Below are 22,914 nucleotides of genomic sequence, written 5' to 3' on the forward strand. Positions count from 1 at the left end.
GCTCCGGACTACCATTCCGCGGGAGCCTGCAAAGTTTATGCATCGTTGGCCGTTGTCGTTCGATACGGTATACAGACTATTCGGTCCGATGACCGGTCTACACATTTCCTCCCTTCCTACCTGAGCGTTCATGTCGCCGATGGCGATTTTGACGTCCCGAAGTGGGCATCCATCGTATGTGTTCCTTCGTGAGGGCAGTGCACGTTGATGATGCTACAGGTGAAGAAACGGCCTTTTATCATCAGCTTGCACACCATTGCGTTGATTGGCTGCCACCCATTCACGCGTTGGCACATCTTTCCCAGCACTATGAAGTCGGCTCCCAGCTCGTTGGTGGTGCCACAGCTTTGGTAGAAGGTAGCCGCTCGATGCCCGCTTTTCCACACTTTCTGTCCTGTCCAGCAGATTTCCTGCAACGCTACGACGTCGAAGTTGCGGGGATGTAATTCATCGTAGATTATCCTGTCGCAACCTGCAAAGCCTAGCGACTTGCAGTTCCATGTTCCAAGCTTCCAATCGTGATCCTTTATTCGTCGCCTAGATCGTTGCCGATTGTATCGAGTCGTATTATCTTCTATGTCGTTCGTAATGGTTGTTTTTAAAGGTAACTTATTGAGCCTGCGCGAACCTCCTGTCTCGTCGGAGGGCCGTCGTGTCAGGGCTGTTTAGCGTCCCACATAACACCAGGACTTGGGCTTGTGTGCTTTGAGCGGCACACGGTCGTTTTGGCGGAGCCTACTTGCGGATACATGCAGCGTTTTATAGAGGTTTAACAGGACCCACTGTCAAACCCCACCACATCCTAGGCAGGCGCCACAACTCGCAGATGGCCTGGGGAGGGATCGTCAAGCCCTTGGACATAGTCCCTGCTGCCCCCGATAACAATACTGACAGAGAAATTCGGAGACGCATCATGGCAGGAAATCGTACGTACTTTGGACTCCGCAAAACGCTCCGATCGAATGGAGTTCGGTAGACCGGTAGTTCTTTACGGACACGAGACCTGGATGATGCTCATGGAGGAGTTTGTGCTGTGGAGGAAAGTGCTTCCTACCATCTATGGTGGGGTGCAGATGACGGACGGTACGTGGAGGAGGCGAATGAACCATGAGTTGCGTCAACTGTTGGGAGAACCATCCATCGTTTACACCGCGAAAATCGGAAGACTGCGGTGGGCCGGGCACGCAGCCAGAATGTCGGGCAGTAATCCGATGAAAATGGTTCTCGACAACGACTTGACGGGAACAAGAAGGCGAGGTGCACAGCGGGCAAGGTGGATCGATCAGGTGGAGGACGATTTGCGGACCCTCCGCAGGCTGCGTGGTTGGCGACGTGCAGCCAAGGACCGAACTGAATGGAGAAGACTTTTATGTACAGCTGTGCTGCACGGCGCAGTGAACTTTTTCGCTAAATCATGCAAGGAAATCCCAAAATGGTTCCGAACTGGAACTGCTCTGCTCTTTCACTTGTTGTTTCTGGTCGTATATTTCACTTCTACGATTGTTTTGTGCTACGCGATCCAGCAATAGTGTTTACAGTCAATTTCGCTAATTTTAGATACTTTGAAATCATTCCTCCTAACCATGTTGGATTTCCAACGTGAGTGTGCAAAATTTGTTCCCATCTCTCGCGTTCCATTTTCGAAAACTTTTGAATGTTAGCATCAATACTGATGAAACTTTCACCATAAATTAAACAAACCTTCCGCAACGATGTGATGTATTTTACTTCTCGGTACGGCCACCAGAGGCGCCGCAGTAATTGGAAAGAAACGGCCAAATACTAAGTGGATCGAGCTTTAGTCTGGTAATAAATTAAAAAATGAAATCATGGAGAGCATCCAACTTAGGTTAGTAAGTTATCATTGTATTAGCATTGACATTGATTAATTCGCACAAATTCGTAAGTGGTACAAGCCTGAACTATTGTATGAGAGTATCATCACTTTCATCCTTATTTGGGACTAACCACTATCTCTTAGATGGAAACATTTCACTCCCCAATAGTCGAGATTTGTCCGGACTACATCCTGCGAAACTCTTAAATAACTAAGATACTAAGATACAAATACAAAGTAGGAAAGGGACGAGTCTGGAATTGAACCCACAACCTCCTGCTTATAAGAAAGAAGCGGTAGCCACTAAACCACCTAGCTCATCTTACACACTTAACTCATTTCACCGTATTCGGTAAATTTTACCGAAATCTCAACAGCAGAACTGTTCGGTAATTTATTTTACAGATTTTTTGTAATTTTTTCCATTGCTCAACTGTCAAAATCACCGAAAATCAGTTAAATTATTTACCGAACAGTTCTGTTGTTGAGATTTCGGTAAAATTTTACCGAATTCGGTGATTTATTTTAAGTGTGTAATCCAACTTAGGTTAGTAAGTTTTTGGGAAATTGCATGTCCATAATAAAAATAGTTTATTTTAGGCAACTCTATTAGAAAATAGTCACTAACTTAGAGATTTTCCATCCATTGGATCGCCAATCCATGATTATTTTGTTTTGGTTCAAATTGTATTTTTTAGACATTGTTGATATTGCCCTAGTGTAGGATGGTTATATGTTGTTTCTCACGCTATTATAGTAGTTGAAGAAACCTTATGCATATTTTACCATTCATCCAATTCGACTATGTTTTTTCCAATATTTCTTAATTATTCAGCATACCCGTTTTGCCCAAATGTGTCATTTTCAAAATATGAAGAAATTTTTCAATATACCCAATTCGAGACCCAATTTTCCCGGCTGATATGCTCAATCTACCTAATATATATTTTTTTTAAACGATTTGAATACACATTTTTTTAATTATTGGTTAAAACTAACACAAAATCCTTTCCTGAGACAAAGTTGGAATAGTCTCTAATCCAAAGCAGCATCAAAAAACGAAGTTCATTTAGCGGCTTATTTTGTGTGGACTGCACGATTTAGAAATGTTATGATTAATTAAGCGTACATTTGTTTGAATGTCTACTTTGTATGACTTCTAACCTGCGTGGTCGATACATTGCCATGAATAACACGACTTTATTCGGATGAAAAGCACAACATAGTGATATAACATATACACTACTTATTACACACTGTATTATTATTATTCCAAGGAGCAATCTAGGTATCAAATCAGCTAACACGTGCTAAATATCATTAAGTTTGTTACGCCTCATTTTCACCTTACATGCGATCCTTACGGTTACGCAAATCGACCAGAAAAATACCCATGGGAAAATCCAACTGCCAGCAGAAGCTTTTCGAAGATTAAATAATGGAAGCTAGTTATCAGATTAGATGAGTAGGTTGAGTTTACCCAATTCGGTAGTCTACATGTTATCGTTATTCCATGCACGACGCGAGGGAGCATTTCTTCGCAGTGAATTTGTCTGTCTATGATGTGCTGATGTGATGGGAGCGATGTTTTCATTGGCAAAGGATAACACACTTGGGGGAGGGGGAGGAGAACTGGTTTGGCAGAAGAAGGATTCGTGGAATGGTTTTAGAGGATGAGGAAGCTGCCGTTGCTGCTTGCGAATACAGTGTTTGAACAATCGGAAATCAAGCAAATGTATTTCCTTCTTATTTTTCGGATGTTATTGATGTCTGTATTCCCCAAAGAGACTTATTTCTAGATTTCAATTTTCAATCGTTCTTGGTACTGTCGCTTGAGGAAAATTTACGAGTTTTTGCTTTGGAAGATTTTCATAATCCTCTATATCATTTATCAGATTTCCATTCGTTCTTCCTCGCTGAAAAGGGAACACTCACAGCCACACAATTTAAGCTGATTGGAACATTCCTTTCGACTCGTGGGAAATTTCCTTATTTTCTTTCGAGTTTTGTCACCGCATACACTGATTCGCTAAACTTCGGCTTGTTTTTCAGGGAAAATACTCGCGCACTTTCACGGTTCGGCTAGCGGAAAATTAATTCTAACCAAAAGTTGATCGAAAGTTCTGGCTTCTTGCTCGCCGTTCCGTTGGCCGAACAAAGGAACTGTGCCACTTCCACAAATCCTAGATAACTCACACGAAGCGAGGACACGGCGGGTGTTTCAGGGTGGAAACGCACAACAATGTTGGGGGCTTAGTAAAACTGTTCACCGGGTAAATCGCTAAGCATCCGCACCGAAAGACTTCGCTACAGAGAATGAAGGCTGCAAGGAGTTTTTCCGATGTTTTATCTCGGTTTGGTCCCGAGAGCGAGGAAATGCGTTGCATTTCGTAGAGAATTTTCCCCCAGTGGGGTTCGTTGGCTTTATCTTCTTGTTCCGCGTGTAAGGGAAATGGGACTAAATGCACACCAGTAAAGAATAACATAGACTAAACTAAACACAGTTTAAACTAAAAGGTTTCAATTCCCACACTAGAAGCAATTTTCCAAATTAAACCCAACGAAAGGAAAGTAAACAATTGCCACTTAAATAACCCGATTCAACATTTTTAATATAAAACTTTTCGACAACTCGAAAATGTAATATACTTTTTACCACCCCTAAGAAGAAATGAAACTTGAAGGCGTTAGAATCACTTTCAGCTAAATGCATTATGTACCATTCGTCCTCGCATGACGCCCGTTGGCGAGTGGGTGGAGGAAACGTTGACATATGCTCGGGTGATAAGCGATCAGGATTGAGAAAATGAGAGAAAATGCCAGCAACATGTGTGTTGCAGATACAGCCTCATGCCGAGTTGCACGATATTTGAATATTTTGGTATTTGTTTAAAAAATAATGATATATTCCCGATTGCCATATATGTATCTTGTGAGAGTTGTGCTCAACTTTTTAAAAGGACCTAAGGAGCTAAGAATTAATTTGAATATTGCAATCAACAGACCAATATAAAGTCTATTGATTGCAGTACTCAAATTAATTCATAAAATAATGTCATTTAGGTCCTTTCGAAAGGTTAAGGAAAAAATATAGTGTTAACACGGCCTATCCCTAGTAGCATCGACGTAGGTATTTATTATTATTTTAAAGCAGACTTGAAGAGACTGTGCGTATCCATAATGTATTCTTGATCTGCATACAGCATTGGTCAGCAAAAAAGTTCTAGTATCTGAGAAAAGTATAAAACATGATACGTGACATAAAATTACAAGCAGAAAAAAATGCATTTTTAATCCTTGCATCCCCAACCTATTTTGCGCACCCAAATTTTTGGCTCTAACTCACTCTATTTTCGACTGATTTGTTTGAAATTTTCAGACACAAACTGAAAATTACAATAATTTTAGAGGGTCAATGTCGATTCAACGGTTACGGATTTATACGGAATTCCAGTGGGGTCTATCGGACATTTTTAACTTTTTTGTTTGTTATTTCTACAAACATTGACTTTTCACACCCGTATCATGGCGAAATCTTAGTTGCGATGCCTCTTAACGAATTTGGAAGCATGATGGCCAGTTTTGGGTACCCTGAAACCGGCAATTTTGTGAAAGATAAAATGAAACTAATATCAGAGTTCTACTATCAATTTTGATCCCTTTTGATTCATAGGAAACACCCTGAATGGATTCTGGAGAAAATTCTTCTGTGAAAGTCTTGAATCCTGTTTAAAAAACATAGCATGCGACATATCGAACTTCACGATGTAGGAGTATATTTTTTAGTTATTGAGACCTATCAAACCTATTGGCACGGCAAATGCTGGGTAAAGCGTACCATTGCTACTTCGCGTACCTGAAGGAATAAAACATACCCCATTTTGCGGCCTCTTACCCAGCAACTCCTATCCCTACCTCCTCGTGGTGTTGTCCGGAGTACGAGCAACTTTAGGGAAGATCGGATAACCAACCCCGGTGGAAACTATGGTCGTATGCTGATAGGGGAGGGGGGATTTTGCTCCTCTCCGGAGGTGCAAATCTGATCGAGCGTTTGTGCTCCATGTTAGGAGCGGCTCACAACAGCGTCTGTTCCTAATGTTAGGGGCGGCTGATCATCGTTAGAGTGCCAGCGAGGGACTCTGAACTAAACTGTGCACACCATGTTGCATCGTGTCAGCATCGTGAAGCTAGCCCCTTCAACGCGATGTAGATGGCGCAACCCTGATAAGGTAGCCTACCGAAGATTCTACAGGTACGAAGAAAGGCAAAAGTAGAGCAAACGGATTGATTCAACGGCAACAGACCCGGCAACGAATAAAGGACAACAATTGGAAAGTCGGATCTTGGAACGTGAGAACTTTGAATGAAACCGCACGTATTGGGCTTCTGACTCGTGAACAGCAGAAGGTCGGCGTGAGTGTGGCAGCAATCCAGGAAATACGGTGGCCCAGAACTGGAGAACGTGAAATCCGGGCGGTGGATCCCATAGCGAACAATTCATTCAAGTACCACATCTACTATAGTGGCGGTGACAGAGCAGAACGAGGAGTTCAATTTCAATTCAATTTCAATTTATTAATATGTACCAAAATTTTGTGATAACCGACAAAGTTTATATTGGACGATAATTGTTGGGGTCACTAGAGGTAACTTTTATGGCATGACCTAAGCTATTTTCATAGTCGCAGTTTTAAATTTTCGTGACATTACCTTTATATTCAGATCAATAGGTTTACCTTAACTGCATACCTGGTCGACTACAGCGTCGATAAACCTATGCCTGGCGTATTGTAGAGCTCCATAATCGTTGGTCTTGGGCGATGTTCCTCCAGTTTCCCCGAACGTTTAGGGACCCCAGGTCCGATTCCACCGCGTGCAGTCAGCGTGTTCGTGGCCTTCCACGAAGACGCCGGCCCCTATCTGCTTCTCCGTTGAATATTGTTTTCGCTATTCTTTCTTCCGACCCAGCCCACTGAAGTCTGCCGTATTTTATACGATTCACAATATTTTCTACTTTGTATACTTGATACAGCTTATGATTCATGCGTCTGCGCCACACACCATTTTCTAGTTCCCTCCGAGTATTGTACGCAGCACTTTTTGCTCGGAAACCCCGAAAGCTCTCCGGTTCGCTTCTTTTAACGTCCATGCTTCATGTCCATAAAGGGCCACTGGTATAAACAGAGTTTTGTATAGAGCAAATTTCGTTTCCGCCTGTATGTTGCGGGACCTAAGCTGGTTACGTAACCCGTAAAAGGCCCTATTTGCAGCAGCAATACGTCTTTTCACTTCACGGGAAACGTCATTGTCACATGTCACAAGCGTTCCAAGGTAAACAAATTCCTCAAGAACTTCAAATACATCCCCATCAAGCACTACCTCTGCACCAATACCACTAGGCCTTCCCCTATCTCTACCTGCCACCATGTACTTTGTCCTTGTAGAGTTAATGGTTAAGCCTATCCTCGCTGTCTCCCTTTTCAGTGGGGAAAAAGCCTCCACTATTGCTCTGCTATCGATTTCAATAAGGTCGATGTCGTCCGCAAAGCCCAGGAGCATATGCGACCGTGTGATGATAGTGCCGTTCCTCTGCACGCCAGATCTCCTAATAGCGCCTTCGCGTGCAATGTTGAACAATAGATTCGAATGTGCATCACCCTGCTTCAATCCGTCTAAGGTCACAAACGAGGTTGGCACTTTGCAATCCGAATACTTGATTTCGAGCCATCCATCGTTGCACGTATCAATCTAATCAGTTTCGCCGGAAAACCATGTTCGGAAATTATCTGCCACAGTTCATTTCTTTTCACTGAATCGTACGCTGCTTTGAAATCATCAAACAGATGATGAGTCTGCAAGTTGTACTCCCGGAATTTATCAAGGGTCATTCGCATGCTAAACATCTGATCCGTCGGTGATCGGCACTCACGAAAACCTGCCTGGTATTCGCTGACGAAGGACTTCTCAACCGGTCTCAGTCTGTTAAACAGGATACACGACAAGATTTTGTACGCCGAGTTCAACAGGTTGATCCCTCTGTAATTGGCACACTCTAGTCTGTGCCCTTTCTTATAGATTGGGCATATGAGGCCATCCAACCAGCCGGCAGGCAGTTCTTCATCCTCCCATATTTTCTGGATAATGTGGTGGATTGATTGATGCAGCTGCTCACTTCCGTGTTTGAGAAGCTCAACCGGGATCTCGTCCTTCCCAGCAGCTTTACTGTTTTCAGCTCGTTTAGAGCCTTCTTTACCTCGTCCAGCGTTGGTGGTTCCACAGCTTGACCGTCGCCGACTATGTCCATCCTGCTCCTTAATACACCTTCATTTTCACCGTTCAACAAATCTTCGAAGTGCTACTTCCACCTGGCTGCCACCATAGTCTTGTCTGTCAGCGAATTCCCCTCTCGGTCATTGCATCTGGCGGGCACTGGCACAGTCTTATGCCGCGCGCCATTGACAGTTGCGCAAAACCTCCGCATATCGTTTCTATCCATGTTCTCCTGCGCTTCAGCTATCACACTCTCTTCGTGTTACCTTTTTTTCTACGATGGATTCGTTTCTCTTCTGCCTTTGCTACACTGTACCACTCTCTGTTAAAACGGGTACGAGCCACTAGCATTCGACTTCTAGCAAACTTCTAGCATCGTTGTAGTCACAGCTTCGTTGATATGTTCCCACAATCTGTTGACGTCGCCAGATCCGGTGGCATCTCCTATCTGCTCGTCCAGCTTCTGGTGGTACTGTTCAGCAACTCCTTCAACTGACAATCCTTGGATATTGAAACGCATCGTTCTGTCGTTTCGTGAATTCGGGACGCTGGAGAGTCGCGCCCGAATTTTTGCAACTAGGTAGTGATCTGAGTTGATGTTCGGACCTCTGAATGGCCTTACATCTATAACATCCGAGAAATGTCGTCCGTCGACCAGCACTTGGTCTATCTGTGAGCAAGTGTCTCCACTCGGATGTTGCCAGGTGTGTTTGCGGATATTCTTACGTGCGCAGTAGGTACTGCTGATTGCCATCCTTCTAGCAGCAGCAAAGGTTACAAGTCGCAGATTATTATCGTTGGTAGCGATCTGCGCATTTGCATCCCCGATGACAATCTTTACACACTTAAATTTTTCCACCGATCTCGGCTGTGCAAATCTCGGTTTAAGTTCGTTTGCTGGAATATCGGCTGAATGAACGTATGTTTACGGTGGCTTCTTTGAGTGCCGCAGTAAACAAACTAATTTTTCAGCTGAGATGTCAGCAGAAAGTCACGAACCGAGCGCTCGGCTGTGCGGATCTCGGCAAAAGAATCAAAATATGCCGAGCCGAACTAAGTGTGTACATCGTGTGTTGGGGACTCTCCGTAGGCTTTACCAAGGCTCTCATAGAACTCATCCTTCACGTCATCAGGCTTATCGTTCGTTGGGCATAGAAGCTGATCAGGCTATAGTTAAAAAATTTGCCCTGCATTCTCAACACGCATCTCAGGTGAACATTATACCACAGACAAACATACGTAACACTGAAGACATTTCCATCGACCATGACTTCAACGATCAATTTGAATTTGATCGATTGCGCGTTTCACAACTAAAGGCGCTAGCGTTGTAATCCTTCGAGTCTGACATTTCACTCCAGCGCCTTCTGGTGATAATGTCATACGAAACATTGTTTCGTGCAACATGCTGGCAAGATGGTAGTAGAGATGGGCGATGGATTTTTCTGAAAAATGTTCAAACTGTTACGTCTGTTTGTCTGTTTGTGATTATACCATTTCGATAATCTATTGTATAGAGTAATTTATGATGCAGAACACCAATCTGGTTGGGACCCGTAATGCTGGGTAGACACCTTTACGTGGTGTGTTACGGGGTAAGATCTACCACGGTTACATTGCCAGCTACAGGCAAATCCTGGCCCAACGAATACCTTCCTCATTATCCAACTCCGTGGTACTTATGAGGGTGTCGCTAAGTCGGTGGCCTCTCGTTAAGTAAGTACTACATCAACACTTCCTTCCTCTCCCTAGTTACGGTGAAGATAGGCGTGGCCAGGAGTAGTTATCCTCTTTGTTATTTTTGTTTAATACTGGAATCAAGGACCACTCCCCTTCTTGATTTCTGATAGCATTCTAGATAAGGATCTCAAAAGTAAAACATGAGTATCACTAGTGTCCAATCTAAGAATTACACCGTAACAATGCTAATGCTAAAATGCTAATTCTAATGCTATGCTAACACCAATCCGGTTGGTTTTCCAAGAAGTCAAAACCATAACTTGAATAAATTTTGGGACTGTGGGGTGAAAGTACGCAGGAACGGATGGGGCAAGAGTACGCATCTGAATCTTCAAGTTCTGAGTTCTGGCCGAAATAAGACTACTTCCAAAGCGTAAAGATCCAACTACTACGTAAAGATCCAACTATCCAACAACTAAGAAAAAAGAAACAGAAATTGAAAATTATCACAAGTTTTGAGGATAAGTTGATTATTTGGTGTTAGAAAGGACTTAGCGACTGAAGCAAATTATTAAATTGTATTAGGACTTGTTGTACACCTAAACACAATTTCATCTAAATGATAGTTTCATTTAATCAAAAGAAACATCCATAAATTACGCTACCCTCAGCTGGGAGAGGTTGCGAGATGTATGACGATCCATATATTTTTTAGAGGATTCATACAAAAAGTGTTAGATAGGGTTAAGGGGTGATGAAATGGCCAAATCTTACGTTACGTGATTGGTGGATTTTCTTTAAGGAAAAATTCCTTTGTTTACGCCACGCGGTGCTGGCCGGGATACGAGCAACATTAGCAACAACAGCGTCTGTTCTCCATGTTAGGGGCGGCTGATCCTCGTCCGAGTGCCAGCGAGGGACTCTAAGTGAAACTGTGCGCCGGGAATAAGGAGGAATGGTTCTCCGGAAATCTAGGGGGTTTGGTGTCAGGCCATGAACGAATAATCAACAAGAGAGTACGGACCGGAACCATCGTCGAAGACCTTCTTCTTCTTCTTATTGGCATTACATCCCCACACTGGGACAGAGCCGCCTCACTGCTTAGTGTTCGCTTAAGCACTTCCACAGTTATTAACTGCGAGGTTTCTTAGCCAAGTTACCATTTTTGCATTCGTATATCATGAGGCTAACACGATGATACTTTTATGCCCAGGGAAGTCGAGACAATTTCCAATCCGAAAATTACCTAGACCGGCACCGGGAATCGAACCCAGCCACCCTCAGCATGGTCTTGCTTTGTAGCCGCGCGTCTTACCGCACGGCTAAGGAGGGCCCCATTAATCGTCGAAGACCACTGCGACGAAAAGGGACTAGCGATTGGAAACTCGGTTCGTGGAACTGCAAATCTCTTAACTTCATCGGGAGCACACGCATACTCGCCGATGTGCTCAAGGACCGTGGATTCGGCAACGTAGCGCTGCAGGAGGATTGTTGGAAAGGATCAATGGTGCAAACTTTTAGAGGTAATCATACCATCTACCAGAGCTGCGGCAACACACACGAGCTGGGAACAGCTTTTATAGTGATGGGCGATATGCAAAGGCGCGTAATCGGGTGGCGGCCGAACAATGAAAGAATGTGAAGGTTGAGAATCAAAGGCCGGTTCCTCAACTTCAGCATAATCAACGTCCATAGCACACGCTCCGGAAGCACTGAATATGATAAGGACGCATTCTACGCGCAGCAGGGACGTGAGTACGGCAGCTCCCCAAGCCACGACGTCAAAATCTTCATAGGAGATTTGAACGCTCAGGTTGGCCAAGAGGAGGAGTAAGACCGACTATTGGGAAGTTCAGCGCTCACCGGCTGACGAACGAAAACGGCCTACGACTTATTGATTTCGCCGCCTCCAAGAATATGGCCATTCGCACCTACTTCCAACACAGCCTCCCGTATCGGTACACCTGGAGATCATCACTGCAGACAGAATCACAAATCGACCACGTTCTGATTGATGGACGGCACTTCTCCGACATTATCGACGTCAGGACATATCGTGGCGCTAACATCGACTCTGACTAGAGTTTCCATTTCCCGGCCATTTTCGTTGTCCCGGGATTCGGGATGAGCTTGTTCGTATATCCCGGGAAATCCCGGGATCCCGGTTTTTTCGATGTTTCCTTAGAAAACTTATTTTTTATTTAAAAACTATTTTATTTAATGTTCAGGGGTAACGTTCATATTTTAGAAAAGCCAGATAATACAGATTTCAAATTGGAACTCAATTCAATTCTAATTTGAATCGATTCTTTCGAAAAATACAACTTCAAGAAGCATTCACGTTTTTCTCGGCAGGTAGAGTACGCTTTTGGAATATATGATCGCCGAGTCCGAGAAGAAATGTTCGCTGGCGGTTGATGTCGGCTTGACTATTTGCATTGTTTTGAATATGCATTGGGTTTAGACAGTTGCTGGGATTGCATTCAATACCCTAGTGACGAAAGATGGAAGATGCGCAGTAGAATCGTACTGGGCCCATAACCTATTGGATAAATGGGAGCCCCCTCACAAAGAATACACAATACTAGAGTATGCTCCTTCCCATTGCAGGCTACTAATTGATACCTTTGCCAAGAGCTGCAGCTCTTCCTAATCTTGAACGGATCGCTTCCTAATCTTGATGTTAATCGTTAATTTATCGTTATTGCCGATAAAGTTAATTGTATTCAACGTAATCATTTGCTGCGATAAAGATGAATCAACTCAATTATTATCGGAGCTCGATAATATAACGTAAGTTAACTCGATAATTCAACGATAATGGGGTTAATATATTACGCGATTAAAGTTGGTATACAATTTTGACAGAAGCCGAGAATTGGACAAATTGATTGCAGCCTGTTGACCAGAGTTGATGTTGATCGAAGCGATACACCAAAACAATTAAGCAGAGCATATTCCACTATCTATAGGTCGGATCACTTGTACTTGCGCATGTGCTGGAAAGTTTGTTGTACGAACGTCGATTGGAAGGACATGAATCGGATTAAGAATTATTTTGGAGGCAAGAAGCTCAGGAAGACTGACTCAATGTTGGGCGGCACGAGGAGATTAGCAAGGCGAATATCTGCTAGTGTACACAACCTCGCTTTAGACGGGAGATGGGTAGGAAGCAGACGCCAAATAGATGTAGCTGATCATTTACTGTAGATACTTGTCGTTTAATTAATAGAGAGCTGTAGCTGCTGGAAAAAGTATCAGTCAGTAGCCCTCCATTGAGTGTATAGGGGAGTGTATAGGGTGAGAGTATAGGGGAATCCAATATTTTTTGTGAAGTTTTCCTATTAACTATCTCCGATATTTTCATGTCTGTTCCTCTCTTACTAATTTAATAATAAGATGATATCGATTGTGTATCACAAAGAACTTTGGTTCCGTATACATGCCTGAGCCTATCAAATAAACGAACTTGAAAAAAAAATCATGTTTAATGGAAGGTATAAAAATACGATATGAGTTTATTACCTAAGTTGGGTTTCGAGTTCAAAACAAATAACTTTTGTAAGAAGAATAATTACACTGTTTGCGAACCGGAAATGAAACAGTATTTTTTGTCCCGGGAATCCCGGGATTTTCGGGATTTCAAAAATAATATCCCGGGAATCGGGAAATCCCGAATTTTCCTAAATCTCGGGATTTTTTGTCCCGGGATGTCCCGGGATGGAAACTCTAACTCTGACCACCAGATGGTGATGCTTAAACTGCGCCCAAAACTATCCGTCATCAACAATGTTCGGTACCGACGACCGCCGCGGTACGACCTAGAGCGACTGAAGCAATCTGATGTCGCCACTGCATACGCGCAGCATCTCGAGGCAACGTTGCCGGAAGAGGGTGAGCTCGATGGGGCCCTTCTTGAGGACTGCTGGAATAGAGTCAAAGCAGCCATTAACGACGCAGCAGATAACAACGTCGGGTATATGGGACGAAATCGACGGATCAATTGGTTAGACGAAGAGTGCAGACAGATTCTGGAGGAGAAGGACACAGCGCGGGCGGTCGCGCTGCAGCAAGGTACCCGGCAGAACGTGGAACGTTATAGACGTAAGCGGAGACAGCAGACCCGCCTTTTCAGGAGAAGAAACGCCGCCTGGAAGAAGCATAGTGCAAGGAGATGGAACAGCTGTGCCGTTCTCAAGATACACGCAAGTTCTATCAGAAGCTCAACGCTTCCCGCAAAGGCTTCGTGCCGCGAGCCGAAATGTGCCGGGATAAGGATGGGAGCATCTTGACGGACGAACGTGTGGTGAACGAAAGGTGGAAGCAGCACTACGAGGAACATTTGAATGGCGCTGAGAGTACAGGCAGTGAAAGTCAAGGCAGCGGAGGAGATGACTACGTCAGTTCAGCGGACGATGGAAGCCAACCAGCCCCCACCTTGAGGGAAGTTGAGGATGCCATCCAACAGCTAAAGACCAAATAAAGCAGCTGATAAGGATGGTATCGGAGCTAAGCTCATCAAGAAGGGCTCGGAAAAGCTGGTCACTTGCCTGCACAAACTGATAGTCAGAATCTGGGAAACCATGCCCCATCTACAAGAAAGGCGACAAGCTGGAGGGTGAGAACTTCTGAGTGATCACCATCCTTAATGCCGCCTACAAAGTAATATCCCAGATCATCTTCCGTCGTCTGTCACCATTAGTGAACGAGTTCGTGGGAAGTTATCAAGCCGGCTTCGTTGACGGCTGCTCGACAACGGACCAGATCTTTACTGTACGGCAAATCTTTCAAAATGCCGTGAATACCAGGTCCCAACGCACCATCTCTTCGTTGATTTCAAGGCGGCATACGATAGTATAAACCGCGTAGAGCTATGGAAAATTATGAACGAGAACAGCATTCCTGGGAAGCTTACCAGACTGATCAAAGCAACGGTGGATGGTGTGCAAAACTGTGTGGAGATTTCGGGCGAACACTTCAGTACGTTCGAATCGCGCCGGGGACTAAGACAAGGTGATGGACTTTCGTGCCTGTTGTTCAACATTGCGCTTGATGGTGTCATGCGGAGAGCCGGGTGTAACTGCCGGGGTACGATTTTCAACAGATCTAGTCAATGTATTTGTTTCGCGGATGACATGGACATTGTCGGCCGAACATTTGCAAAGGTGGCAAAACTGTACACCCGCCTGAAACATGAAGCAACAAAAGTTGGACTGGTGGTGAATGCGTCAAAGACAAAGTACATGCTTGTGGGCGGAACCGAGCGCAACAAAGCCCGCATGGGAAGCAGCGTTACGATAGACGGGGATACTTTCCAGGTGGTCGAGAAATTCGTTTACCTCCTATCCTTGCTAACGGCTGATAACAATGCTAGTCGTGAAGTACGAAGGCGCATCATCTGTGGAAGTCGGGCCTACTACGGGCTCCAGAAAAAACTGCGGTCAAAAAAGATTCGCCATCGCACCAAATGTGTACTCGGAGTATTCGAGAGGCGGGTGCTTAGGACCATCTTTGGCGGTGTGTAGGAAGACGGACATGTTGCAAGAATGCCGGACAGCAACCCTACAAAGATGGTGTTCGCTTTCGATCCAGCAGGTACGAGACGGCGTGGAGCGCAGCGAGCGAGATGGGCAGACCAGGTGCAAAACGACTTGGCGAGCGTGGGGCGTATTCGAGGATGGAGAGATGCGGCCTCGAACCGTGTATTGTGGCGTCAAATTGTTGATTCAGTGTTACCTGTTTAGATGTAGACTAAATAAATGAAAATGAACGCCACGCGAGACCTGATATATGTTTACCTCTGTATTTTTTTGTATACAAAAAAATGGTTTTTCGTATGAAAGTTCACATTTATGGGACCCCTCCTCCTTTAATAGTTATATAATCTTAAAACATTCCCTAATCTATGTTCTTTAAACATCAATTAAATATTATTAACTCTTATTCGTGTTAATGTATACTTAAAGCTCATGATTGGATAAATGCGTACTCTTACCCTACCCGATGCGTACTAGACTGGCCCAGGAAACAAAAAGTTGTCGAATTCCACGGGGCACCCCGTGGTTTGGATTGTGTCTTTGGGTGAGGCAATCAATCTCTCAAAAGTTCTGCTCAATCGCTTGTTGCATAAGCTGGTGCATTTGATTTGAAGTTTGTATGGGGATTTCATTCAAAATATATAGGAAAATACACCTCCGTCACTCATTCGATCTGGAAATTGGTTCTGATTGCTCGATTAAGCTCAGAATTGCAAAAACGGCAGTTGGTATGCTACAGAACAATTTCACAGAACATTGTATGATGAGTAAAAAGTGTTGATTTTAGGCATTATCATTCACCTTTCTGTTGTTTACGACCCATAACGCTGGGTAGACACCTTTACGTGGTGTGTTACGGGGTAAGCTCTACCACGGTTACATTGCCAGTTACAGGCAAATCCTGACCAACGAATACCTTCCTCATTATCCAACTCCGTGGTACTTATGAGGGTGTCGCTAAGTCGGTGCCCTCTCGTACCATATCAACACTTCCTTCCTCTCCCTGGTTACGGTGTAGATGGGCGTGGCCAGGAGAAGTCATCCTCATGCTTTTGTTGTTGGAATCAAGGACCACTCCCCTTTTTGATTTCTGATAGCATTCTAGATAAGGATCTCAAAAGTAAAACATGAGTATCACTAGTGACCAATCTTCGAATTACACCGTAACATTGCTAATGCAAATGCTACTTGCTATCATTCACCTTTCTGTTATTTACGATCTCAAAGTCATATTTTCATTAGCGAAAACTAAAAGATATTTTAGTTAAAGATAAACATTGTCGCTGTCGTCGCTATCCGGAACATCTTTTGCTGGCGAGGATAGGGAATCTAAATGTCAACGAAGGAAAAATACATACGGTTTGACAGTTATGTACTACACATGTTTCGGACTGCAGAACACAGGGAACAGAAGCGACAATCTTTATCTGGTAACTTTGAAAACTTCTCTCTGTTATAGCACGTTATAGTCTTTCGCTTCTCTTACATACCTAAATAATGGATGGAAAGGAAAGAAAAACATCAAGTTTTGATACATTATGTTTGGAAGATTTTGTACCTATGCCAAATTAATTTGGATGCATAAACGACCACCTCGTCAGAGCAACCGACTAAAAAACAAAAAGGCTGTCTCAATTGAGTTGTCACATCCTATCCTAGATTTTATGCAATTCATTTGAGTTGAACATTTTAAAGTACAAAATTAGTTGGTATGAAAAGTAGGCCGTTTTATCACTCAAAGGCGAAACGGTATACCAGGTATTATGATCAGGAATTGCAAAATAGTAGTTTGTGCAACTAGTTGCAAAAACATGTTTTTTCAGCACGACTACTACGAGTGCTGAAAAATTGAGTTTTGCAACGAGTTGCACACGCTTTTTTTTGCAATGACGAAAAATGTGCTTAAATATGATAAATCTGTACCACAATGGTACAATTTTATTTACTTAACATGACCAATCTGTGGGGCAGCAGGGACTTTGTCCAAGGGCTTGACGACCCCTCCCCATGGCCACTGCGAGTTAGACCGGGACCATCGTCCCTAATCCCTAATCCCAAGGCGTCAAGCGACCCGTGCCGAGGGGATGCATGGCCAGGGGGGTGAAATAATAAGCTAGGCCTTTAACGGAGCCTGTGGGGTACCTGGGCACCCTCCACAGTAATTGTCCCTTACCGCGTCATGCTGGGCTCTGGCGTGGTGGACCTCTTTTCCCGAGCAACTCGTGGGACCAAAATGGAAAACCAAGTCAATTCTTCAATTAGTGGTAGTAGTGTAGGCGACAACCCCTTCGCAAGAGGTGGGTTGTTCAGGTCTTCGCTTAGGAGGCCAGGGGCAATAGTCGGCAGCTCAGTGCACAGCGCCAGCGTGGGTCACTCAACCTTCCTCTAGGCTAAAAAAACGCCGGTAGGGGTTATTGACGGCCCATGGCTTGTGGAGGCGATGAACCGCAAACGCGATGGGCTTTCGGCCTTCGAGGTGGCGACGGAACAGCTGGACGCCATCATCGACTTTGCGTCATCGAAGCATAATATCAGCAAGGACCTCAAGAGGAGCTTGCAGAAACTTTGAAAGTCGATGCTGGACGCCAAGCTGGATAGGGCGGTCGGGACGGCTAAGTGTAAACCCGTGAAATCGGTGGAGTCGAGGTCTACCCAGACTGAGGCCCAAGGATTCGCGGAGTCGGGCAAGGTCGAATCGACCGAGGGCGTGCCAGCGAAGACGGTGGTACCAAAGTCTACCCAGACTGAGGCTCAAGTATTTGCGGGTACGTCGGGGGTGACTGCTCCAACGGAGCAGACACAAAAACGGGGGAGACAGTCTCCAGGGGATGAGCTCCCCGAGGAACGCTCCAAAACGCGGAGGGTTACTACCCCGAACAAGGGTAGTGGGGCTGGGAAGCTGAACCCCGGCCAGGTACCTCCAAAACCAGGGGAGGAAGGACCTGGAAAGGTCCGTCCACTCAGGAAAGACGGTGGTAAGGGGTTACGGCAGGCTGAAAGTTCTCAGCCGCACCAGACCAGGGAAATAGAGGGGGATGACGCCTCCTGGACCCTGGTCAAGAACAAGAGGAAACCGAAGACGTCAAGGGCCGAAAAGAAGACCCAGGCGAATGAGGGTAGCAAGAAGTCTAGGGTAGGCGCCAATCGCTCCAGGGCCGATGCCCTAGTCATCACGGCGGACGAGGCTAAGTGGAGTGACGATGAAGGCGATGAGGAGTGACGTCAAGCTCGGTGAACTCGGCGCCGACGTACGTACCTGGATGGGTGAGATGATCCTCGAGCTGAAGCGGGGCGTCTCGCAAAAGGGCGCCGCCTACAAGAAGTTGGCGGAGGAAGTTCTAGGCGAGACGGTCAAGGTGAGGGCACTCACTACGGAGGTGAATCTAAGGGTTAAAGACCTGGACGAGATCACCGAAGTCGAAGAGCTCGTCACGGCACTGCGGCGACAGTGTGAAGTGGAGACGCCCACCGCAGCCGTTCGGCTACGGAAAGTTCCGGCAGGGACGCAGGTAGCATTGGTTCGGCTATCTGCAGCGGACGCCTCCAAGGTAGTCAAGTTAGGGAGCGTCAAGGTGGGATGGTCGGTATGCACTGTGGGCATATACGAGCAACCCGAAGTTTGCTTCAAGTGCCTGGAACCGGGGCACAAGCAATGGGACTGCAAAGGCCCTGACAGAAGCAATCTCTGCCGACGCTGCGGATTGGAGGGACATAAGGCACAATGCTGCACGAACCCTCCCAATTGTTTGATTTGTTCCAGCAAAGCTGTGAACAGCAAGCACCCCATGGGGGCGTTTAAGCGTGCTGCAAATTCACAGTGCAGGTAAGGCAGCTGGCTTGCTCGGCCTCGCCCGAGTGTTTGGTGTGCGTAGGTTTAGAGGAAACGGCGCAACACGTGTTGTTCGTGTGCCCACGTTTTCGCGCAATGCGTGACCACATGCTTGCCACATGTGGCCTGGACACTACCCCGGACAACCTAGTTCGGAGGATGTGTAAAGATGAAGTTTTATCGGCTATCGCCCAAATCGTCTCGGAGCTACACAGAAGGTGGCGCGTGGACTCAAGGATGGCTAGTTCAGGCGCAAATAAGAGGTGGTCCAAGGGATCTGAGTCGGCTTCATGGGTCATACCGGTGGTCATGCTCTGTGGTCGAACCCGATCCTTTTATCGAACAAGTGGCCGCGCGAAGAACAACATGGTATCGTTGCTTTCGCGGCGTTGGTAAACCGGGCGGGTTCCGAGCCCGAGGGCGGAAAGGGGTCCTCGTCAAGGCAGGGGCAGGCGTAGGCACCGCGTCGGCAAGTCCCTCTGTGTGCTGGCGAATAGGCCCTATCGCAGAAAGGTCAATTTGGGGTGCTCGCGGCATCATCATTCTTGATACCAGTCGTGCAGAGGGAAGCAGGCGCGAAGTCGACCCTTCCCACCTTCCGAGGACATAGGGCGTGGTAAGGCCACCTGGAAAGCCGGCAACGCGCTGGCACGATACCACGGTGTTCTTCTAAAAAAGCGAGTTACGATGTTCGGTGCTGCAAAGACACGCAGCTAACCTCGAGGGTAAGTTGTGCACTGGCCCCCCTTTGAACCATTACTTTCTGGTTGTACCGAAGGGACTATGGGCTTGGCGGCAATGGAAACGGTTTAGCGGATCGGGGATGTAGTCCTGCCTCCCTCGGTGATCCCTAACCCCGCACTTCCTGGTCAACCCAGGATGTCTGTTGAGCAGATTCCCCCTCCATTGCTTAGGAAAAAAAAACGTGACCAATCTTACAAAAAAAATCATGTGGCTGCAGAAAACAAACAGATTCTATATTATCGTGCCCCATTGTGTGTTCGACAGACCATAAAGCATGCCCATAAAATTATTTAATTTATTACGTGACACAAAGAATACACTATTTGAACACTCACCCGAGCCAATTTAGCTGAATGTGATCATGTAACTATTGTTTTAATGCTGGTTTTCCATTATAGCACCCAAATGAGTGCTATAATGGATTTTATGCAACCCATTTGCGTTGCATAATGTTCATTAAAGCACCCATGTCATTAGTATGAAAAAGTAGGCCGTTTCATCACTCTAACGCCAATTGTAAACCAGGTATTATGATCAGGAATTGCAAAAAAATAAAGTATCGATTTGTCAAGGCCTGCTACACATAACAAAAAGTTGCAAATGCCCTTGTCTTAATTTCATACCACGGCGCCAACATTTTTGCCATCACGCTGTGCAACATGTGGAACGGCGGCTACATAAACCTCATGCTGCTCTGCTCAGTAACGAACAATTCACTTCAATATATGTAGTCACTGAAGTAAGAAAATATTAAAAGTCAATGTACGTATGTCAAGACCCGAAGCTGATTTAACATATTTTTCACATTTACTATACGTCAGTACCTTCAGATAATTAACTGATATTGGATACAGAGCGGAGTGTATTCAAATGATTGTGCATGTGCTTGCATTGAGAGTATTGATACGGTTGGTGTATAGAGCGATTCTGCGCACATGAAGCTAGCCTCACACCAAAATGTTTTCCATTCATATCACTCACAGTTGGTAACATCTTGAGGAACACTGCTGGACATACAGTTTCTATTACTGGAAGAATTACCATTACCATGTTGAAATTTGGGGGTAAATATGATCCACATGGGCATAACTCTGCATTCTGCAAGCATGGGACTGTTATGCATTTATGGGCATTTAGAGTATGTTCACAAATTATTCTGGCCTATTCAGACCAGGTACAAGCTTTCATTTCACTGAAAATAATATCTATGCAGTAGAGCCCTTAGCGAATCCTTTATTAGGCGCCTCGTTTATACAAAAGGAAATCGAAAGCGCTCTTTTTTAAATAGGGTAAGATTTCCCACAAATCTATGCACAAAACTTCAAAGAATCGTATGTGCGGTCTAATGGTCAATTTCTTAAGTCAATCCTAAGTCAATTGTAGAGTTCGTAAAATTTTGTGAGAACTGTATAATGAATCGAACATAGAAGATTCTAAATCCAACGCATTTGATAATGACGCTCCACACTACGTTATCAGACTTGAAATAACTAAAAGATGAAGAAGACATGAATTTTTTTTTTGTTATAATAGTTCTATGAATAATATGTAAAAAAAAAAGAAAAAAATAAAAGAAATACTTTATACGCGAAGCTTCCGTTTCCCTTTTCTGTCCCAAGGCGAAGAACGGCGAGAAGAAATTCAAAAAAGTATGGAATCCCGACTCTGTGTGGTAACGCTTTCTCGCTGGCTTATGGTCTTTGTTTCAGCTGCTGGATGCATTTGCTGCTTAGTCGGCCACCGCAATATTGCCATGTTACGTGTTGTAACTTAGCTTTGTGTCCTACCGGCTAAACGTCTATAAATATGTGTGTTCTTATTCTCGTGTTACCTACTCTTGCTGGCGTTAGTTAGAATACTCGTTCATTTGTTGTAATGCGGATATTCGTATTTCGGTTAACTGAACATTTATCACGTGCTATCTTGCTTTGCCCATAAAACTGATGACTGATAACACTATATATAGAATTGTTGCAAATGGAAATCAATGATAGGGAGCTTGATGAGAGCAATACATCGAGTGACATTTCTGATTTTTATGAGCATCAATAGATTATTCTGACTTTTATATACCTATTATCATTGGCGTAACTACAGGGGGCTAGGGGGAACTTTAGTACCACCTAGGATTAAACTAGCTCCCCCAGAATTTTTGCTACTTTGTTTCAGCATTGTATATATCTAGCTCTCCGACCATATAAGGGCGTGCATGCAGAAAACGAATTCTCTTCATCATCTTTTCATCTATTCTTTTCGAAACACCACAGCAAGTGTAGTTTAACCATTCTTTTTTATTAAGGGCGATTTGAATATTCCAATGAATTTAGTTAACAGCAATGTTGTAAGGTATAGATGAGGAGAAGATACAATTTTTATCGTTGATGTAATTAATCTTGAGCGAAATACTTGGGATAACGGTGGACCAAATCTTCACTCAGGATCAATTGTGGTTCAAAGCTGAACAATCAAGTTGGAGCAGGCGTGACTGGCCCAGGGATAAATATTTCGATTCCCATGGGCAAATGGCCAACTGTTTTCCAAGCTGAAGTTCAGTCTATTCTTAAATGCTCTAAATTATGCTTACGCAGAAGTTATAGGCGTTCAAATATTTGCATAATATCTGACAGTCAAGCAGCATTGAATGCTTTGAAATCAGCAACATGCACATCTAAACTCGTTTGGGAATGTGTTTAGTCACTCCAAACCTTGGGTAGTCGTAACAAAAAGAACATGTATTGGGTTCCTGGTCATTGTGGCATTGAAGGCAATGAACAAGCTAATATGCTGGCCAGACTTGGTTCATCTCGACAATTCATAGGGTCCCGAACCATTTTGTGGTGTATCTGCGTGTTCTCTTCGAATGGAACTCAAATCTTGGGAACATTCTAAAATAGAGGACATCTGGAAAAACACCTTGATTGCGAGGCAGTCAAACAAATGATCTAACAAATGGTCGCAGTGATTAAAATACCCAACAAGGGAAAATAAGGTGTAGATCATTATTGAAATCATACGGA

The 22,914-nt window shown here is 44.6% G+C and overlaps 1 protein-coding gene across 9 annotated transcripts in view; it reads right to left on the minus strand.

Moving 5' to 3' along the window:
* The window catches only part of LOC134220055 (calmodulin-like), a 79,234-nt gene extending 75,090 nt beyond the window's left edge, over nucleotides 1-4,144 (minus strand). For 4 of the 9 annotated variants that reach the window (XM_062699007.1, XM_062699004.1, XM_062699005.1 and 1 more), the window contains exon 1: nucleotides 4,034-4,144. The gene's annotated coding sequence lies outside the window, so the exon portion shown is untranslated. Of the gene's footprint in view, nucleotides 1-3,772 lie in introns of all 9 variants that reach the window. The other 5 variants (XM_062699008.1, XM_062698999.1, XM_062699000.1 and 2 more) reach the window with 2 other exon arrangements.
* Nucleotides 4,145-22,914: the final 18,770 nt, after the last annotated feature.

Source organism: Armigeres subalbatus, chromosome 3 (genome assembly GCF_024139115.2).
Source record: "Armigeres subalbatus isolate Guangzhou_Male chromosome 3, GZ_Asu_2, whole genome shotgun sequence".
NCBI lineage: Eukaryota > Metazoa > Arthropoda > Insecta > Diptera > Culicidae > Armigeres > Armigeres subalbatus.